At 39.3% G+C, this 20910-nt stretch overlaps 1 pseudogene; it reads left to right on the top strand.

The window, feature by feature from the left end:
• The first annotated feature begins 2367 nt into the window (after nt 1-2367).
• On the top strand, nt 2368-3098 carry LOC129548388 (adenylate kinase 2, mitochondrial pseudogene; annotated as a pseudogene).
• The last annotated feature ends 17812 nt before the right edge of the window (nt 3099-20910 follow it).

The following is a 20910-nucleotide window of genomic DNA, read 5'->3' as shown; positions in this document are numbered from 1 at the left end:
ATTCAGGAAATATTACTTAGACACTTTTACAGTGAAGTTGAACAGAGCAAACACTCGGGTTACGAAGGCCTAAGTGTAGAGCCTATCTAGATTTCTCCTACTCATTCATCCCAACAAGTCTTACTGTAAGAAATCAACATAGGAGACAAACTGCCCTGTTAACTGCCCGTGTCATGCCCCTAAGTCCCCTCCGTTTTGTTTTCATCCTCTCTACCACTCTTCCTATAACTCTAACCAGATCTGGAGGCCTGGAAAATAGAAAGCCTCAACTGCCTTCCTATCTTGTCTATAGGGATTGTCACTGAAAGCAGAGGTGCTAACAAACAGATGCAAAGTGCAGCGAAGTATCAAGTGCTGTACAAATTTAATGGCTGTTACGACAAACCCCAAGAAGTGTGTCTCTATTAAGGACAATGAGGACAGAAGAGACTTGGGAGACAAAACCTGGGGACACTTCTGATCTGATAGTTGTAAGAGTAAATATATATAGCTTGTTTTTTTCTTAAGTGAAGTGAAGCAAATGTTGCTCAGTCCAACAGTTGTTGTTCGTGTCCAACTCTTTGTGACCCCACAGACTATATAGTCTCTGGAAGTCTCCAGGCCAGAATACTGGAGTGGGTAGCCTTTTCCTTCTCCAGGGGATCTGTCCAACCCAGGGATCAAACCCAGGTCTCCCTCATTGCAGTTAGATTCTTTACCATTGAGCCATAAGGGAAGCCCTTTTCTTAAGCATTAGGTCTAATTATGTTTTTCTACTTTTGTTTTAAGTTTAAGCTCCCATTTTCTTTTGGGTATGATCCTTTCTATCAAAGGAATCAGTTTGTTCTAAATTTCCCCCCAAAATGCCTATCAATTTACGTTGGGACTACAAGTTGGATGGAGCAGCTAGGGTGACCTTACTTCAGTATTATTGCCTGCAGAATTCCATGGACACTGGAGCCTGGCAGGCTACAGTCCATAGGGTCACAGAAAGTCAGACAGGACTGACTGACTTAACATTTTCACTTTCACTTCAGAGCTGTTAATTAGGAAGCCAGACTTGGCTGAAGGCATTATGCTACATTGGGAATACCATGGGATTTGAAGTCAAGCTGATACACTTCTGAGAACAGATTCTATTGCTCATCACCAAATTTCTCACTGAACTTCAGATCTTTTCTTCAAAATGGATATAATGTCATCCATCTTATATTATCAAAGGAGTAAAAACAACAACAACAACAACAAAGGTAATACAATACCTTAGGAAAATGCCTAGCAGAGAGATTCTCCCTCTCTCTGTTGGTGAATTATATGGGCCTTCTTCCTGCTATTTTTTTTTCCTCAGAGTATGTGATTTGTTTCATCTCTATCTATAGTTCCTGATTTTATATGAAATATGAAAGTTATGATTATCTCAGGAAATGCTTTATTGGGTCTATAAACAGTAGCACTAAATTATAACTGATAACGAGACTCAGGATGTTATCTCTCTCTTGAGGTAATTTGAATTTTGAAAGGGGATAAAGTCTTAAAGAACTGATCTCATACAAAAATACTCTAGTATTTTTGCCTAGGAAGTTCCATGGACAGAAGAGCCTGGTGGGCTAGAGTCCATGAAGTTGCAAAGAGTCAGACACAACTGAACAAGCACAGACATCTAACTCCAAAGATTTTGTTCATTTCACCAGGAAATACTCCTACAATGGGAAAGCCTTTTTGCCACCTGTGAAATTACACCATTAGGAAGTCACTATTATCAAGACCGTTTGTTTTATTGCAGCTGTCTGCACACCGTCATTTATAAACTCCTAGAGAGAGACATGCATACTTCAAGTTCCAGCACCTAAGAAAACTGAGGGATCGAGTATGTTTTCAGTTGGGATTTTGACAGAATAGAAGACAGAAAGAGGAGGGAGAGAGGAAGGGAGGAAGATAAGAAAGAAGGAAGCAATTATTTCTTACTCATTATGAGCTTTAGGGATCTTGCTTTGCTGGCTGGAATAACAGCTATCTGAGAGCTGTTTCTAGATACCATTCTCTACTATAAGCAAGATACTGTGAAATTTATCTTGAAAACTGTTTAAAATTTTTCCACTTTAATACCTTCTCCATTCAACTTTATGACACCACACACAAGAAGGTATTTAATGCTAAAAGGAATGAAAAGCTTTTCCTCTATGCTCTTAGGTTCTGTATTTGAGACATGCAAATTAAACTGGAAAAAGACAGTTTAAGAGAAGGAAGGCATACACATTTTATGTACATGGAGACTCTACAGAAAAGAAGTTAAAGCCCAAAGAAGTGTTTAGACTAAGGGCTTATCTATCATTTTGAAAAGAGCACCTAGGGTGAGGGACCAGCAGTGAGAGGCTTCGGAGGCCACCAATGGGCCTGAGGCGGCACCAACTCAAGAGTGTTCCAATGGTACCCAGGCCACCTGGAGCCGGCAAGGGTTCCCAGGCACCCAAATCCACTGAAAACTTCTGTGTCTGCCATTTGGCTACTAAGGGTAGCCATTTGGACATGCTAAGGGTCTTCTGGCTCAGATCTGGGAGAAAAGCTGAAGGCAACTATGGACACTTGGAAAACTGGTGAGTGATGAAATGGCCACGGAGCTCATTGAGAGGAATTGGGACATCTCTCCATGCAGAAATGATATTCTTCTAGATGACTTCCCTCAGACTGAGGCAGGCAGAAAGGCTTGGTGACCTCATGGAGAAGAGGAAAGAGAAGCTTGATTCTGTGACTGAGTTCAGCATCCCAGGCTCTCTGCTGATCCAGAGACTCACAGGAAGGGCCCCAGAGTGGCCACACCTACACAAGGAGTTCAACCCCCTAAAGGCATCCAAAAGATGGTTTCACAGAGGAAACCTTGATCCGCTGATCAGACGATAAAAAGAAGGCCTTGAAAATCCACCCAAGACCTACCATACTGAGACCACCCATTGGTGGAGTAAGACAGTCAAGGGGCTCCACTCTGCCACCCACGCACCCCAGACCTGTGATGTCCTGTTTGCAGCATCCTAGCAGCCTTGTCCAAAGCCACATCCAGAAACAGAAAGCCAGGCAGGACCGCATCGCTCCTCATCACCGCATGGCCTGGTCCCTGCCCGTAGGTGTGGGCAGAGGGGAGGGTTGTCAGGGTAAGGCTGGAGGGGAGGAGATGGAGGGTGCAGGATGGGAAGAGCGGCAGTGCTGTGGCAAAGCAATTCCTTTCACATGAAGCTGAAGTCTTAAAATGTGTAGACAAAGGGGAGAGTTAATTTTTAAAAACACTAATTGGGGGGTATAGGTAGAAACAGAGATGTAGCATTATTTCTAAGAATCACATTTTCATTTACTCTGGACTGGTGGCAATATTTCACAAAGTCGGTGCCCTAAGACTTCAGCTTTCATCAGAGCCTCCTGCCAACCCAGGCGTGCAGGAAGCCACACTGTCACCTTGCCGTCCTGTAGCTTGGATCAGGGTGGAAGTTGACTACTAACCCTGGTTCCCCAGAGCATGAGATCAAAACGTCATCTTCACATTTGAAAGGGACACAGTGTGTTCCAGAGACAGTGGCTCAGCTAATCAAGTTTACTGGCATCAGGAGGCAGGTGGGACAGGCTGGTCTCTCCCTTCAACTCAGCACTGATTTACCAGCCCACCTGGCCTCGTGGGTAAGCTCACGGCAACCACCCAGCACACATCACACCCCTACACTCTCGCCTTCTTCCATCCACGTCGTGCAAAAGGACCCTTTTTAACAAATAAGCAAGTATCCTAAGCAACATCATCCAAAGACTGTCCTTTTCATCCTCAAATCCTTTGAATGACATCACTCAACAGCACTGGGATGTATCATTTTCAAGGAGGTATTTCCTTAACTGTCCAAACGCTGCCTTGTTTGGCCCCTAAATCAATAAAGTGTGCTAGAAGTTTGTGTAAAATTTAAAAAAAAAAAAAGAGCAATAAATTGTGGAGGATGATTAGGAAATGTATGGTAAGTAAGGGTTGTTTAGTAAGAGGTGTCCTACAGAGTCATTTCAGCGCTATCTCAGGTCTTCCTGATACAGGAGAGGGAACACCTTTACAAATGGAAGTGTATATTACCTTCATAAGGGGACATTTACGCCCTGCTCTCAGGCAGGAGGATGGAGGAAGCTTGTGTTTGCTGTTTTCCAATCGCCTTCAGCTTAAAATAATCCCTATGCCAAAATGGTGTTTTTATGGAGGGTGGAATATTCTGATCCCCTTCAGTGTCAATAAGGTTTTGGAATATTTAAAGGAGCAACAAAGTCTATTAGAAAGTCTAGAGAGAACGGGTGTAAGGAAATGCCTTCCTTCTCTGTTGGTTGCTATGTTGAGTATACACTTCATGTATAAAAGTTATTTAAAATAATATATCCCTCAATTTAGCAACTGGAGAAGGCAATGGCAGCCCACTCCTGTACTCTTGCTGGAAAATCCCACAGACGGAGGAGCCTGGTGGGCTGCAGTCCAGGGGGTCGCTAAGAGTTGGACACGACTTCACTTTCACTTTTCACTTTCATGCATTGGAGAAGGAAATGGCAACCCACTCCAGTGTTCTTGCCTGGAGAATCCCAGGGACGGTGGAGCCCAGTGGGCTGCCGTCTATGGGGTCGCACAGAGTCGGACACAACTGAAGCGACAGCAGAAGCAGCAGCAATTTAGCAACCCTACTTCCTGGAATACATTTAGAGGCAATAACCAGATACATGCACAAAACTGTGTCTATATATTTGCTAATCAAAGTCAATTTTATAATAGCAATAAACTAGGGGGAAAAACTAAATGCAAATCTACATATGATGAATAGACAAAGTATTATGGTCAACCTATGAGCCAGGTATCTATAATATTGATCTTTATTTATTGGCATGACAGATGTTTTTGTCATATCATTTAATGAAAACATTGGTTATAGAATACATATATATACAGCATGACAATGTAAATTTTATATTAAAAATATCTATGTAATTTTATAAAGAGATATCTATATTCACCAACAACTAACCATTGTAATCTTCAGTTTATTTTACTTTTTAATATTATTTTAGTTTTTCATGATTTATTGGTGTTATTTTTATTATTGGGAGAAAAAGCTATTTTAACTAGGAAAAATGTGTTTTGAAATATTAGGAATATGAAAAAAATTTGATGAATTTTTAATAAATAAACCTTGGGAGATTTGATAATAACTGGATTCACAATAGTCTCCCCTTATCTGCAGGGGTTATATTCCAGTACACTCAAATGTTTGTGTGAAAACTCACATAGTACATAACCCTATGCATACTGTTTTTTCCTGTACAGCCAGACAGCTATGATAAAGTTAATTTATAAATTAGGCACAGTAAGGGATTATCTGAATTGCCAGCATCATTGCTCTTATGCTTTGGGACCATTATTAAGTAAAATAAATTTTCCTTGAACAGGAACACTATGATACCACAGTGGATCTGATAACTGAGATGGCCACTAAGTGTCTACCTCACATATACAGCATGAATATGCCAGACAAAGGAATAATCTTAAGTGGAATGAAGCAGGATGGTGCAAGATTTTATCCAGCTACATAAAATTTTGTTCAATTTAACATACAAATTGTTTACTTCTGGAATTTTAATACTTAAATTTAATACTTTCAGACCAAAGTTGATCACAAGTAACTGAAATCATGGAAAACAAATCTGTGAATAACAATGGAATACTGTAAAAAGTTTTGGGCTTCCCAGGTGGCACTAGTGGTAAAGAACCCACCTACCTAGGCAGAAGACATAAAAAACATAGTTTTGATCCCTGGATAGGGAAGATCTCCTGGAGGAGGGCACGGCAACACACTCCAGTATTCCTGCCTGGAGAATCCCAGGAACAGGGGAGCCTGGTGGGCTATAGTCCATAGGGCCACACAGAATCAGACAGGACTGAAGTGACTTAGCATGCACGTATGCACTGTAAAAGATTTAGGTATGTTCTCAATATCAATAAGAACTTGAAATATTGTCACTATATAACCCACAACTCTGAAAAATAGATCAATTTCACAGTACATGTCCATAGAGAGTGGGCAGAGTGTCGGAACAATGGGGAAAACTCCTGACTTTCAGCTCCATCCTCTTTTCTAGTTTGCATGTGCGTGCCTGCTAAGTTGTTTCAGTTGAGTCTGACTCTTGCGACGATATGGGCTGTAGCCCACCAGGCTCCTCTGTCCATGGGATTCTCCAGGCAAGACTAAGGAGTGGGTTGCCATGCCCTCCTCCAGGGGATCTTCTCAACCCAGGGATGAAACCTGAGTCTCCTATGGCTGCTCCCTTGCACATGGTTTCTTTACTACTGAGCCACTGGGGAATTCCTGTAGTAAGTTTATAGAATATCAAATAAAATCCCATCACATGGGTTAATCAAATGTTTTACTCTTAAATGAAAGTCTAGGGACTTTGCTGGTGGTCCAGTGGTTAAGACTGTGAGCTCCCAGGGCAGAGGACCCGGATTCAATCCATGATCAGGGAACTAAACCTCACATGCTGCAGCTAAGAGCTTGCATGCCACAACTAAAAATCCCGCATCCCACTACTGACCTGATGTAGCCAAATAAATAAATATTAGAAAAAAGCAAGTCTAATATAGTGGTTTCCAACATTGCTCTTCAACTAGGATGTGATTTTTATCTTGTGATGCATTTTGAAAAAGTTGATCTCTCTGTGATGACAATGGTGTGAAAAAAATTTACCTACTCCTCAGGGTTGTAAGTAGGAAATCTGAAAAACAAAAGCAATAGCATTAAAAAGTCATTCCAAATTTTATTTGTAAGAGTGGAATTGTTTAAGTGTTTTGTAAAACCTCGTCTATAGACCAGCCTACAGGAAGGTTTAATTTTCTCCATGATGTTTGCTCTGGATCTCAGGAGTGGTCCTACTCCTTTCCCTGTCATTTTACATGTGTGTGTTCAGTCATTCAGTTATGTCTGACTCTTTGTGACTCCATGGACTGTAGCCCACCTGGCTCCTCTGTCCATGGAATTTTCCAGGCAAGAATATTGGAGTGGGTTGCCATTTCCTACTCGAGGGGATCTTCCTAACCCAGGGTTGGAACTCACGTCTCCTACATGACAGCTGGGTGCCACCTGGAAGCCCAGCATGGAAATTCAGATTAAAGACCTCAAAACAAATGGTCAGACTTAGAAACATTCAGTCAGATTACCTATTTTATTTCTTTTAAACAAAATAAAATCTTTACAAGAATGTTAGCGTAAATATCAACATCATACTTCTTAAAGCCACAGAAACTTGAGAGCTGAAAGGCACCATGCACCCAACATGTATTCAGTCGCTTCAGTCGTGACCGATTATTTGTGATCCCGTGGACTGTACCCCTCCAGGCTCCTCTGTCTGTGGGACTTCCCAGGCAAGAATACTGGAGTCGGTTGCCATGTCCTTCTCCAGGGAATCTTCCCCACCCAGGATCGAACCCGCGTCTCCTGTGGCTCCTCCACTGGCAGGCAGATTCTTTACCACTAAGTCACCAGGGAGGCCATGGAGAGTCTCAGAAATTTATGGTGGTACTTGCTTCAGCAGAACATATACTAAAAACTTATAGTAAATGAGACGTCAATGTAATGTGTAAATCTCAGAAGAACTTCTTTGCCGTTGCACAAGTCCCAGTTATCGTCCACAGTATCCTCTCATTGGGCCACTTTTTCTTAAAGTAAGTATTAATAATTTCTGTCCTCACCCTTTACGTCAGCACTTCCAGGATTTCTCGCCTGGAATTTTACCCTTGCCTGTGCCCTCCCCGATGTGGGGTTGAACCATCACAGTGCTGTCAGAGTAGATCTTCCCCTCAATTGGTTGTTCCTGTCAAGCTGTTAGCAGAGTGAGTCTACTTTTCTCTGTCTCCTTCCTTAGTCACTGTGAAATGAAAACAATATAAGACACTGGCTGGTTTCCATTACTCTGCGTTCTTCATTCTGAAACAATGTATTGGTTTTCCGACATATAAGGCTCCCGTGGAAAGCATATCCGCCTATATCTTAAACTCCTTTTGGCTATTTGTTCTTGCTGCTCAGTCATTAAGTTGTGTCTGACTCTTTGTAACCCCATGGTTTGCAGCACATCAGGCTTCCCTGTCCTTCACTATCTCTTGGAGTTTGCTCAAATTCATGTCCATTGAGTCAGTGATGCTATCTAACCTATCTTATCCTCTGCCGCCCTCTTTTCCTTTGCCTTCAATCTTTTCCAGCATTAGGATATAAGGCAGTTCAATTTTGAGGCATATATTGACTTAAACTAAACTAGTTGTTTATTAACCTCATCTATTTTTGCGGAAGGTTTTATATAATTTAACTGATATTTAACTCTCCTTTCCCAAATATTGTTTTGATAGGACAAGAATCTTTGGGGGCAATTTTAAATTGATTCAAAATACTTCACATTTTAATAATTAAACAGTACTTCCCACAAAGTGAATTTAGGATCTTGCCTTAGTCTCTGAAGAAAAATCCTCAGAGGAATTTAATTAAAGATAACCTATTTCCCATATATTACATAAAATTTAATTAAAGAATCAATCTCTGCTTTTGACTCATAGGGTTTGGACCAAAAGAATTAAAAACCCACATATCTTTAAAAAAAATTTTTTTAAACTTGATGCTTTGTATTCACCACAAAATTACATTTTTTCCTCTCTTTTGATATACATTATCAAAATAAAACCATTCAGGGCAGTAGACCAATTTCACATTATTATTACAATATTAATACCACGAGGTATTGTTGTTAAGTCCTTTTGTTGTCAGTTTAAATATGAAGAAATTGGGCTTCCCTGGTGGCTAGGTGGTAAAGAATCTGCATGCTAAAGCAGGAGACACAGGTGTGATCCCTTATCCAGGAAGATCCCACTTGCCGGGGAGCAACTAAGCTTGTGCCCCCACACTACCGAGCCTGCACGCTAGAAGTCGGAGCACCCAAAGAGCTCCTCCGCGGCCACCGAGGCCCACGGGCCCGAGAGCCGTGCTCTGCAGCAAGAGATGGGCCCACAGCGAGAAGCCGCACCCCGAAGCTCGAGCGCAGCCCCGGCCCACGGCAACAGAGGAAGCCTGCACAGCAACGAAGACCCACCGCCGCCAAAAACAAATGGAATATTTAAAATATACATAAATATGAAGACATTAAGATCAAATTGGATCGATAAGTTGGCTAAAGTCACCAGTACACACAGCAGAACTAGAGATTCTAATGTGAGACCAGTAATCCTCCCATTACGTCAGTACCCAAGACAGTCAGCTACGGTGAGAAATTGGTCTGTAATATCTGTCCGATGGGACTCCACAGTATATGAGCCAGCCAACAATATGTAGATCCTCACTCACTGTCATCTGAGTTACAGGTTTAATCATCAGATCTCTCGGTCTGAGCCCAACACAGCTTAACTACCTTGAGCTACTTATTCACTCTACTTCTTTCCTCCTCTGCCAGATAAGTTTCTAAATGTTCAAATACTTTTCAGGTTCATCTCCCAATATAACCAGCTTTCTAACTCCTTTGTAAATAAACCTTCAGATGCTGTATCTCTTTCTAGTAGGTCTCATCTGCATGCAGTGTTTCTTCCCAAAGAATATACTATCCGTTGCAGTCTTAACCTGACAAGTGAACTTGAGTAGCAGATTTCTGCATATTTGAATATGTGCAAGTTCTTAAATTTTAATAATTCTTTGAGGGAAATTTTTTATTTTTCCAAAAAACACTTAATTTCATCTTAGTTGTAAGCCAGTGTTCATCATGGTAGGAATACTGGGGAGCTGGAGAGAAAGAAAGCATTGCTTAATATGTATGCGAAAGAAGTAAAAGAAAGAAAGGCAGAGGAATACATTTTTCACTTATTGAAAAACAGTTTTTGAGCACCTACTGTGTGTGACACCATGTATTACCTTATAGAACACTTAAAAGAATGCAAATTACTTTCAAAAACATTGTCTAATTCAATAGTAATTAATATATTAAAGTTTGAATATTTACTAGTGAGTAAAATCTTTTCATGTTACCTTATTAGAGATTCTAGATTGAAAATTGATACAGGGAAAAAATAAATCTTAACAGATAATGACTAAAGTTTGCAAAAAATGATTGGTAAAGCTGAGCTCTTGAAACTGGATCCTGGCAAACAATTCTCAGAGGTATAAGGTACAGCTGTGCATTCAAACCTGAAATCACTACATCAGCTAATTTTAGACTACACTTATCAGTAATAATGGTATGTCACTGTTCTCATTTTTTCACTCTACATTACCCTTGATTCCTGCTGTGACAGCCAAATTGTTCTCAAATTTACCATCGTCAAAAAAGTTTAAATTACACATGTGTATGATATTGTTTCTAGAACTTAAGAAAATTGATGATGATGATGATGGAGAGTTTACTCCTGACTTTTGACAAGTTTAGGTTGAACTGCAGCCAAAAAAGATTTTCAAAGTGTATAATAACAGTGCTTTTTAGATATATAAGGAAACAACTTTTATCACATTTCGTGAAGTCCTCATTAACTGGGAATAAACTGGACATTAATTATATGTATATATATTTTATGCTACTATTATATTTATTACCCTTATGAGACTGTTTTAAGGAACATAGCAGAATAGTAACCTAAAAGACTCAAATTTTCCATCTTATGTTTCATCCTGAGAGGTTAGCCAATACTGGGACTAGTTTCATTCAACTTTGGTAGTTAATTACTTGTTTTGCTCACCAGCTGCACACTATTTGAGGGTCACATATGTCAAAATAAGAAAATAAGACAGGATTGTAGATGAGGTTCAACTGATCATGTTTTTCCCCTGTCCCATGGTACCGCTCATTAAAATCTACTTATTTTATTTGGGCTAATTCAATGGGTAAAAAAATCAGAAATAATAACATCTGAGAATTTTACTTACTGTGATTATAAACATATAAAGATTTCCTGTTTAATATTCCCAATAATCCTTACAAATAGGGAATAGTTTTTTTTCCACATAAAGAAAAGAGAGTCAAAGAAATTATTTGACAAAAGGATAAAGAGCTCAGTTTCAATATTGAGTCTATTTGACTTAAAAATCCATTGTCCTTCCTCACTATTAGTCTAGTTTTGACACGAGAGATCAAGCATGAAGGTAGTTCAATAATTCAGATGTGGAAGAAAGTGTGGCTAGACTACACCAGTCAAGTTGGAAAGACAGAGAATAAGGGAAGGATGATGGCTCATCATATGGGTTTTCTAAGAATATTTCAGCATGACTCAAAGTAGGATAAGGCTCAATATACCTCAGTGACCTCCCAGAAGTCTGTAACGCAATTTGATTCAAGAAATATGGTTTCTAGTTATTGCCCTAATCCCACTTTCCAATCCAAATCACAGCCTGACGTGTACTCAAAAGCTTGTTGCATATACTATTTAAATTCCATAGTGGATAGTATTGCTACTTTTTGTTCATTTCAAAACAGTGTTTTAAATAAGCCTATAAAAAATGTATACACATTATATAATAGGCTTGCGAAATAAGCAAAGTCCACTATTTATTTCAGGTATGCTTTGAGCAGATTTTCTGAAGTGGAAATTCTTACCTTTTAATTTGTTCTTTTTCTCTCTCTTATTTATTCTAAACTTATTCTCAATTTCACAAAAACCACTCCTGAATGGTCTATTAAGCCAATAACAATTTATCTGGTAGTGGTTTAAGTCATGTACCTGGTACTGTTTTAGCCCCCAGAGAAAGAGAAGTGAATAAGACGTGGTAGTTGCCCACTGGAAACTCACAGTCTCTTAGAGAGCCTGGTAAATAAATTCAATACAAGGAGGTGAGGTCCTTGTATAGATTCTCAGATGCACAACGTGGGAGAAAGGAGAGAGGAGCCACTTGCTTCTTATTCCTGTAATCTTTGCTCTTAAAGCTCGAATTGGCTTTTGACTCTCGTATATTACAACTGCTAGGCTAAATGGACTTTGCACGTTAATCTGATCACACCTTCCCAGTTTAAATTATATTAACAGTCTCCCATCATGTAAATTAGAACATCTGACCAAGATAGAAGTCTGTATAAATTCTGGTCCTTCACTGCCTTTCACTTCTCTTTACACTAAAATAAATACCATCAGTTTTGCCACATCACAAAAACATCTTAAAGGCTAATCCTCTTTCTTCTAGCTAACTCCTAGTTAAATTTTCTGATGACTCTTTTCTCCTGATATCCTCTGACCTTTAGCTCAAGATTTGCATTCTCCAGGAATTCTTCCTGACCCTCGAGCATGATTTCAGTGCTCATAACACGTACTCCCAAAGCAGCATGATTATAAGAACTGTTGAATTGGTTTTCTATGCTACGTAGTAAATTACCACAAACTTAGCAGTTTAAAACAATTTCACACAATTTCACATTTATCGAACATTTCCTGTGGGTTAAGATTCTGGGCCCAGCTAAGTTTCAGGAATACAATCACGGTGTCAGTAGTTAAGTGCTGGGTTCTCACTGGGAAGCTCAAAGGGGACTTCAAATGCCTACATCTAAGCCTGGTGGGCTGCTGTCTATGGGGTCACACAGAATCGGACCTGACTGAAGTGACTTAGCAGCAGCAGCAGCATACTTCAGGCAAAAATGATACCTTTTAAGAGATCAGAGAGTCTACATTCTGAACTTGCTTTTACAGTACAATAAAGAGGTTCAAGTTTGAAACGTAGTTACAGTTTGATAATGTCAGTAGATGCAGTCAACACAAGTAATTAATTTATTTGATTTGGCCCAAAAATGTGTACAATAGTAGCTGTGGGGACAGCTGACTTAAATCTACACCCAGGAAGCAGGACTGAATACCTTGGCTCCAGGGATTTCATTCACAGCTGGTGAGACCACTTGAAAAACTTTCATAGAGCTGAATGCATCAAATCATTGACTAATTCACGATAGATACACTAGGATCTCTCCTCTCATGACTGACCCAATGGACGCAGCCACGACACAGCAGATGCCACCGTTTCTTCAGGTGAAGCTCATACAGGCACGCAGCACAAAGTAGTCCGGGACCAAGCAAGTACCTTGTGATGCACACGCGCAGTGCAGTAAACGATCTCAGCTGTTACATAGTCATTGTTTACAAAACGTGCAGTGAGACAGTCTGAACACCCCGTCTTGTCTACAATTGCTCTTTCTCTCCAGGGGGCTAGGAGAGAAAATTTTCTATCAAGATAACTAACTCATAAATGGGAATATCTAGCCATGGTGACAGGCATAATAATGAGGAATAGGAGGATGGATGGAGGTAATAATGCATTCTTCCTGGTTAGTCATAAGTCATTAGTTGATAACTATTGATTATGTCAATGGTAAAAAATGATAAAAAAAAATGTTGTCCAATGTGTTCAGAAAGAATTACTCTGCTCTCTGCCTACAATATCAGTTCAGTTCAGTCCATTCGCTCAGTCGTATCCGACTATTTGCGACCCCATGAATCACAGCACGCCAGGCCTCCCTGTCCATCACCAACTCCCAGAGTTCACTCAAAGTCATGTCCATCAAATCGGTGATGCCATCCAACCATCTCATTCTCTGTCGTCCCCTTCTGCTCCTGCACCCAATCCCTCCCAGCATCAGAGTCTTTTCCAGTGAGTCAACGTTTCGCATGAGGTGGCCAAAGTATTGGAGTTTCAGCTTTAGCATCAGTCCTTCCAATGAACACCCAGGACTGATCTCCTTTAGAATGGACTGGTTGGATCTCCTTGCAGTCCAAGGGACTCTCAAGAGTCTTCTCCAGCACCACAGTTCAAAAGCATCAATTCTTCAGCGATCAGCTTTGTTCACAGTCCAACTCTCACATCCATACATGACCACGGGAAAAACCATAGCCTTGATTGAATGGACCTTGGTTGGCAAAGTAATGTCTCTGCTTTTTAATATGCTATCTAGGTTGGTCATAACTTTCCTTCCAAGGAGTAAGCATCTTTTAATTTCATGGCTGCAGTCAGCATCCGCAGTGATTGTGGAGCCCCCCAAAATAAAGTCTGACACTGTTTCCACTGTTTCTCCATCTATTTCCCATGAAGTGATGGGACCAGATGCCATGATCTCAGTTTTCTGAATGTTGAGCTTCAAGCCAACTTTTTCACTCTCCTCTTTCACTTTCATCAAGAGGCTTTTGAGTTCCTCTTCACTTTCTGTCATAAGGGTGGTGTCATCTGCATATCTGAGGTTATTGATATTTCTCCCGGCAATCTTGATTCCTACAACATAGCGTCAAAAAAAAAATCTTTTCATAAATAGTAATAACAACATGCATTTACTGAACAATTACTAAACATACTCAGAGTTAATCAGACATTACCTACTTTATTTCTCCTTACTAATTCTGAGGTAATTTTTACTGCAAATGTACAGATTCAGTTTAATGATTATTATGGCATTTTTGCTCACCAGACTACCTCCTCCATTCCCCAGATTGACAGCAGCCACTGGAACACAACTTTCATTCCTGGTGTGACCTCATGGGTCAGTTGAACCTTGTTCTCAAATAATTGTGAATTATTGTGATTAAGATTTTTACTTATTTGGTGGTTAGCTGGAGGATTCAGTCTGAGATTTGCCTTTATTTGCAACCCCTTGGAACTCTGTCAGTGATAGAACGACCTCTTGGTAAGAACTTTTCAAAAATATTTAAAAGCATATATTATTACAGTCACCTGTGGAATGGCAGAGAAGATAGGACAAGATATTCTAAGACAGGACTAAAAGTCTGAGGGAAATGAGGCTAAGGAAAAAGATACATGGGGGAATGAGGGCTTTCCGCATCTACCAAGGAATCAGAGAGAAACATCATGTTCAGGGATGAATATAGGCCCATAAAAGTCCTCAAGGGATCTTGGACTCAACTTCTGGCTGATATATTAGCACTGAATAAGCAGAAGAAAAAGGCTGAGGCAGAATTATAACCGCCCTGGCTAAGCATTGGAGTACTATAACTCAGAACCAATCTACAAAGAATGAGCGTAGTTTTTGCTTTATTTGTTTTTCTTTTTGGCTTCAGGAGTTTAAAGAAATCTCTGTCAGGTCATTGGCTGATTGCTAAGCTAATGGACTGGAGACTCCATAACATCATGACAGGAAATACTGTCTTGCAAAATAGTTTGGAAAAGTCACTGAAAAGTCTGGATGACTGCAGACAAAAAAAGCAACAGAGCAGACGTGCTGGGAGTGGGTGGAGGAAGGAGGATCTGAATTTTAGTTGTTACATTGTAATATTCAAATTCTCCAGTTTTTAAACAAAATAATTATGAGACAAGGACAATAGAGCTCATTAACAAAAATCAAAGAAATTTCAGAAACCATTCTCAAGGAAGCAGAAACACTGGATGTACAACTGTCTTGAATATGCTCAAAGAGCTAAAGAAAACCATGGACAAAAATCAAGGGAAAATAGGAAACCTATTACAGAATGTACTAATCTTTATCACTAATAAAAATGTCAGTTCGTTGTATAGTCACTAGGTTGGTGCCCAACACTTTTGTGATTCCATGGAATGTAGCCTGCTAGGCTCCTCTGTCCATGAGATTTCCCAGTCAAGAATACTGACATGGGTTGCCATTTCCTTGTCCAAGGGATCTTCCCAACCCAAGGATCAAACTCAGGTCACCCACATTGGTAGGAGGATTCTTTACTACTGAGCCACCAGAGAAGAATGTCAATGAAGACCTAGAAATTATTTAAAAAAGAACCAAATAAATATGCTCGAGTTGAGACATACAAAACTGAAATGAAAATCGCATTACAAAGCCCAATAATAGATTTGGACAGGCAAAAGAATCAACAAACTGGGGACAGGTCAACTGAAACTATCTAGGCTGAGGAGAAGAAAGATAAAAGAATGAAGACAAATGGATAGTTAAAAGGAAATGGGAATGAAATCAAAATGATATACTACAAAAAGTCAGTTAGAAAAACAAAAAGCATTAGTGAAAATTCAGGAACAAAAAAGATATAAGAAAGCAAATAGAAAAATGGCAGAAATCCTCTCTTATTAGTAATTACTATAAATATACATTGAAACACAATTCAATGCACTAAAAAGCAGAATAGGTCTATTGTTAAATATTTTCTCTGAAGGTATTCAAATATCCAACAAGCCCATGAAAAGAGGCCCAACATCCTTAGTCATTCGGAAAAGGCAATGGCACCCCACTCCAGTACTCTTACCTGGAGAATCCCAGGGATGGGGGAGCCTGGTGGGCTACCGTCTATGGGGTCGCATAGAGTCAGACACGACTGAAGCGACTTAGCAGCAGCAGCAGCAGCAGCAACATCCTTAGTCCTTCAGTTCAGTTCAGTTCACTTCAGTTGCTCAGTCGTGTCCGACTCACAAATCAAAACCATAATAAGATACCACTTCACACCCAGTAGGACAACTACAAAAAATGGGAAATAGCAAGCATTAGTGAGAATATGGAAAAACTGGAACTTTTCTTGCTACTGGTGGGAATGTAAAATTATGCAGCTATTGCAGAAAACAGTTTAGTCTTTCCTATTTAAACAAAGAATTATCTTGTGTTCCAACAATTTCACTTCTGAGTTGTGTACCCAAGAGAAATGAAAACAGGTGTTCAAACAAAAACTTGCACATGAATGTTCATAGCAGCACTATAGCCAAATCAAGGAAATGACCCAAAGGTCCATCAACTGATTAATGAATGTGCCAAACATGGGATATTCGGATAATGGAATATCATTCAGCCATAAAAAGGAATGAAGTACTGATACATATTACAGCATGAATGAACCTTTGAAACATTAGGCTAAGTGAAAGAAACCAGATGCAAAAGCCAACATATGTGATTCCATTTATATAAATATTAACAATAAGCAAATCCATGGAGACAGGAAGCAGAAGGTGTTGAAGAGGAGTGCTAAACTTGTGTGAAGTTTCCTATTGGAGTGATGAAAAAATACTCTGGAACTAAATAGTAGTGATAGTTGTACAACTTTGTAAATGTACTGTCACTCAAGTTGAATTACATCATATTTTAACACCTTAAAAATTTTGAAACAAGTTAAAAGAAAGAGCAATATAAACAATTTGATAGTTTCTTAGAGAAAGACAGCATGGAGATATTACAGACTGAAAAATAATACAAAATCAAGCCTTATTACTTATTAGTTGCTACCATTTATTAATAAATATTTTATGGAGATTAAAACAAAAAATATATGAAAATTTACCAATGTAGAACTTGACCCATGGAAAGTTTTCTATACCTGTTGATTGAATCTAAACTTCTTTAGTTAAAGATATATATTTTGGTATTACTGCTTTGGGGGCATTTTTGTATAATTATCAGTTATTTAATAGAGCTGTTATAGATGTACTGGGTCCAGAGTCAGACCGATATTGCCCAAATTTAAATCTAGGTTCTTTTATTCAGTAACCTTCAGGCATTTGCTTTACCTCTCTCTGCCTCAGTTTTTTCATTTATAAAATGGGGATAAGCATAGCACTTTACCTTCAAAGGAATGAGAATTATAGTATATGTTTGACAAAGTTGTCACACAATACTAGGCTCTAAAATCAGCCCTCAACAGATGTTGTTCTTATCACCATCATCATCATCATTACTACAAAGATTGATGTTTCTACCATTAAGACCCACTCCTTATTCATAAGAAGAAAGAAAATAGTTCACAACTTTTAAAAATGTTGTATTGAAGTATAGTTGATCTACAATACTATGTTAGTTTCAGGTGTACAGCAGAGTGATTCAGTTGTGTGTGTGTGTGTACATATACATCTTCTTTTTTGGGTTATTTTCCATTATATATTACTAGAAGATATTGAATATAGCTCCCTTTGCTATACTGTCAGTCTTGTTGTTTTACTTTAATTTACCCCTCCCCACCCCCTCTTACCCTTTGGGTAACCATAAGATTGTGTTCTATGTCTATAATTCACACTTCGAATGGGAAGGCAGATTATCTCAGAGAAACCATTTCTTTCCTCATTCCAAGTAGGAAATGTTCCTTCCAACTGGCTTCTGTACTTTCTGTTTTGCTTCCTGAAACCCTATATCCTCACCCTAACTGAATTTTCCAGTCCAGTGGTGTAGCCTGCCCAGATATTTATTTCTATTGTTCTTTAGGACAATATCCATAATTGCTCTTGCTTGGGTTCATGAACCAATGACCCTTGCATTATCTCCATTCTGTCTGGTACAAATTCATAAATTGCTGCTTTTTTAGGAGAAAAGGTAAGACATGCTGAACCACTAGGTCTCTTAACGCTATGAAATTAACTCTATGGTTTTATTAAAAAAAAAAAAACTTCTGGTAAATTCAAAATTTTCTAGTTGGGGAAAAAAATGAAACCATGATAACTCATATGCCCAGAATAGTCTATTTATCTCATCACTACCATCTAGGTGTCATGAACTAGACCATGAATCAGAACAATTTGTTCCACAAAGGTAGGAGTACAAATCCTCAGGTTGTCAAAAAGCAATTTCTCAATAGGCCAACTGAGAAGATAATTCAATAAAGCTTAGAAACTTGTTGAAATCTGTCCCCTTGCTACACTCCTTTCCAAGAAATATATTTAGAAGATTCTAAGAAAACAAAAAGCTTGTCAGTACATACCCAGGGAGAAACCATAACAGAAGTATAAAATATTAGCATGCTCCAAACACACAAGCTTGAATATTCAGTAGTTGACAAACATATTCTTGAATTTTACTCTAAGTAGTGATGAAAAACTCAAAACTGTTTACAGTTGCTAAAAAAAAATAGAAACATAAGAATAAAACACAAAGTTATATGAGGAAAACACACATAACAAATCTGCCACATGTTTCCTCAGAGTACCACCAAAAATGGCTGATAATTTAAGAAAATTATATGCCCTCAATTTTCCAGTGGCTCAGACAGTAAAGAATCTGCTTGTAATGCAAGAATCAGTCCGTGGATGGGGAAGATCCCCTGGAGAAGAGAATGGCTACCCATTCCACAATTCTTGCCTGAAGAATTCTGTGGACAAAGGAGCATGGTAGGCTACAGTCCATGGGGTCACAAAGAGCTGGATACAACTGAATGACTAACACCTTCACTTTCAAAAATATTCAGAGGATGAGGCAAAGGAACGTAGAGGCTATTCTGCAGAGTGAAGTAAGTCAGAAAGAAAAAGATAAATATTATACGTGGTGGGCTGCAGTCCATGGGGCCGATACTAGTCGGACATGACGGAGCGACTTCACTTTCACTTTTCATTTTCCTGCATTGGAGAAGGAAATGGCAACCCACTCCAGTGTTCTTGCCTGGAGAATCCCAGGGGCGGGGGAGCCTGGTGGGCTGCCGTCTATGGGGTCGCACAGAGTCGGACACGACTGAAGCGACTTGGCAGCAGCGGCAACGCATATATATATGGAATCTAGAAAAATGGTACTGAAGAATTTATTTGCAGGGCTGCTGCTGCTGCTGCTGCTAAGTCACTTCAGTCGTGTCCGACTCTGTGTGACCCCATAGACGGAAGCCCACCAGGCTCCCCCGTCCCGCAGCAATGGAGAAAAAGACATAGAGAACAGACTTATGGACGGGAGGAGAGGGTGAGATGTATGTTGAGAGTAACAGGAAACTTACATTACCATATGTAAAATAGATAGCCAATGGGAATGTGCTGTGTGGCTCAGGAAACTCAAACACAACACGGGTTCTGTATCAACCTAGAGGGGTGGGGTGGGGAGGGAGATGGGAGGGAGGCTCAAAAAGGAGGGGATATATGTATACCTGTGGCTGATTCATGTTGAGGTTTGACAGAAAACAAAATTCTGTAAAGCAATTATCCTTTAATTTAAAAATAGATAAATTTTAAAAATATTCAGAGGAAAGCAAATTAAAAGAATAATGAAATACCATTTTCAATGATAATTGCAATCTATGATTCTTAAGTGATACTATATGGGGAATTTCCAAATATACAAAATAGACAAAATACTATGAACTTCAATATAGTCATTACCCAGCTTCACCAATGATCACCTCATGCACGTTTGGTTTCATCTCTCCTCCCATCGTCTTTTCTCTCTCATATTTAACTGAAGCAAATTCTAGCCTTCAAGTCATTTTATTAAAAAGTACATATTTTATTATGTATCTCGAAGATATATGGTGTTGGGGGAAGTACACCCTGAGTTCATCTCCTCCCATGCACACACCAAAATTGCAAATATTTACGGAGCAAGTATCAATGAGAATGACTGGATGACTGATAGAAAAGATTTAACTAGAGACATAAAAATGGAAGGAGTCACAATTCTCCATAGACTGGGGGTACTTTCATAATGACAAACACTAAATTGGTTAGAAGCCACTGCACAACATACAAACAGGAATTTCTGGATACTTTGGGTTGTATAGTCATCTTAATATGGGTAACATTACAAAATTGTGTCCACATACACTCACATATTCCTCCCTTGGTGTCTGTGGGGGACTAGTTCCAAGGCCCACCATGGATACCAAAATCCATATATGCTCAAGTTCCATAGTCATCCCACTGTAGTTCAAAATCCTCAGATTCAACCAAAATGGATCATGTGGTACTGTGTTTATTTATTTAAAAAATCCACATAAAACTGGATACATGCCATTCTGATCAAGTGTTAGCAGTGTATATACATATACAGGGGTGTACAATTTTTTTTTTTTTTGTCTTTTCACTGAGCATTAATATGTGAAAAATCTGTCAGTTCAATTCAGTTACTCAGTAATGTCCAACTCTGCGACCCCATGGGTTGCAAAACACCAGGCCTCCCTGTCCATCACCAATTCCCGCAGTTTACTCAAACTCATGTCCACTGAGTCAGTGATGGCATCCAACCATCTCATTCTCTGTTGTCCCCTTCTCCTGCCTTCAATCTTTTCCA

This window comes from Moschus berezovskii, chromosome 25 (assembly GCF_049115385.1).
Source record: "Moschus berezovskii isolate FMDL1 chromosome 25, NW_MosBer_1.0, whole genome shotgun sequence".
NCBI classification, from domain to species: Eukaryota; Metazoa; Chordata; class Mammalia; order Artiodactyla; family Moschidae; genus Moschus; species Moschus berezovskii.
This window is presented reverse-complemented; position numbering and strand designations above follow the sequence as displayed.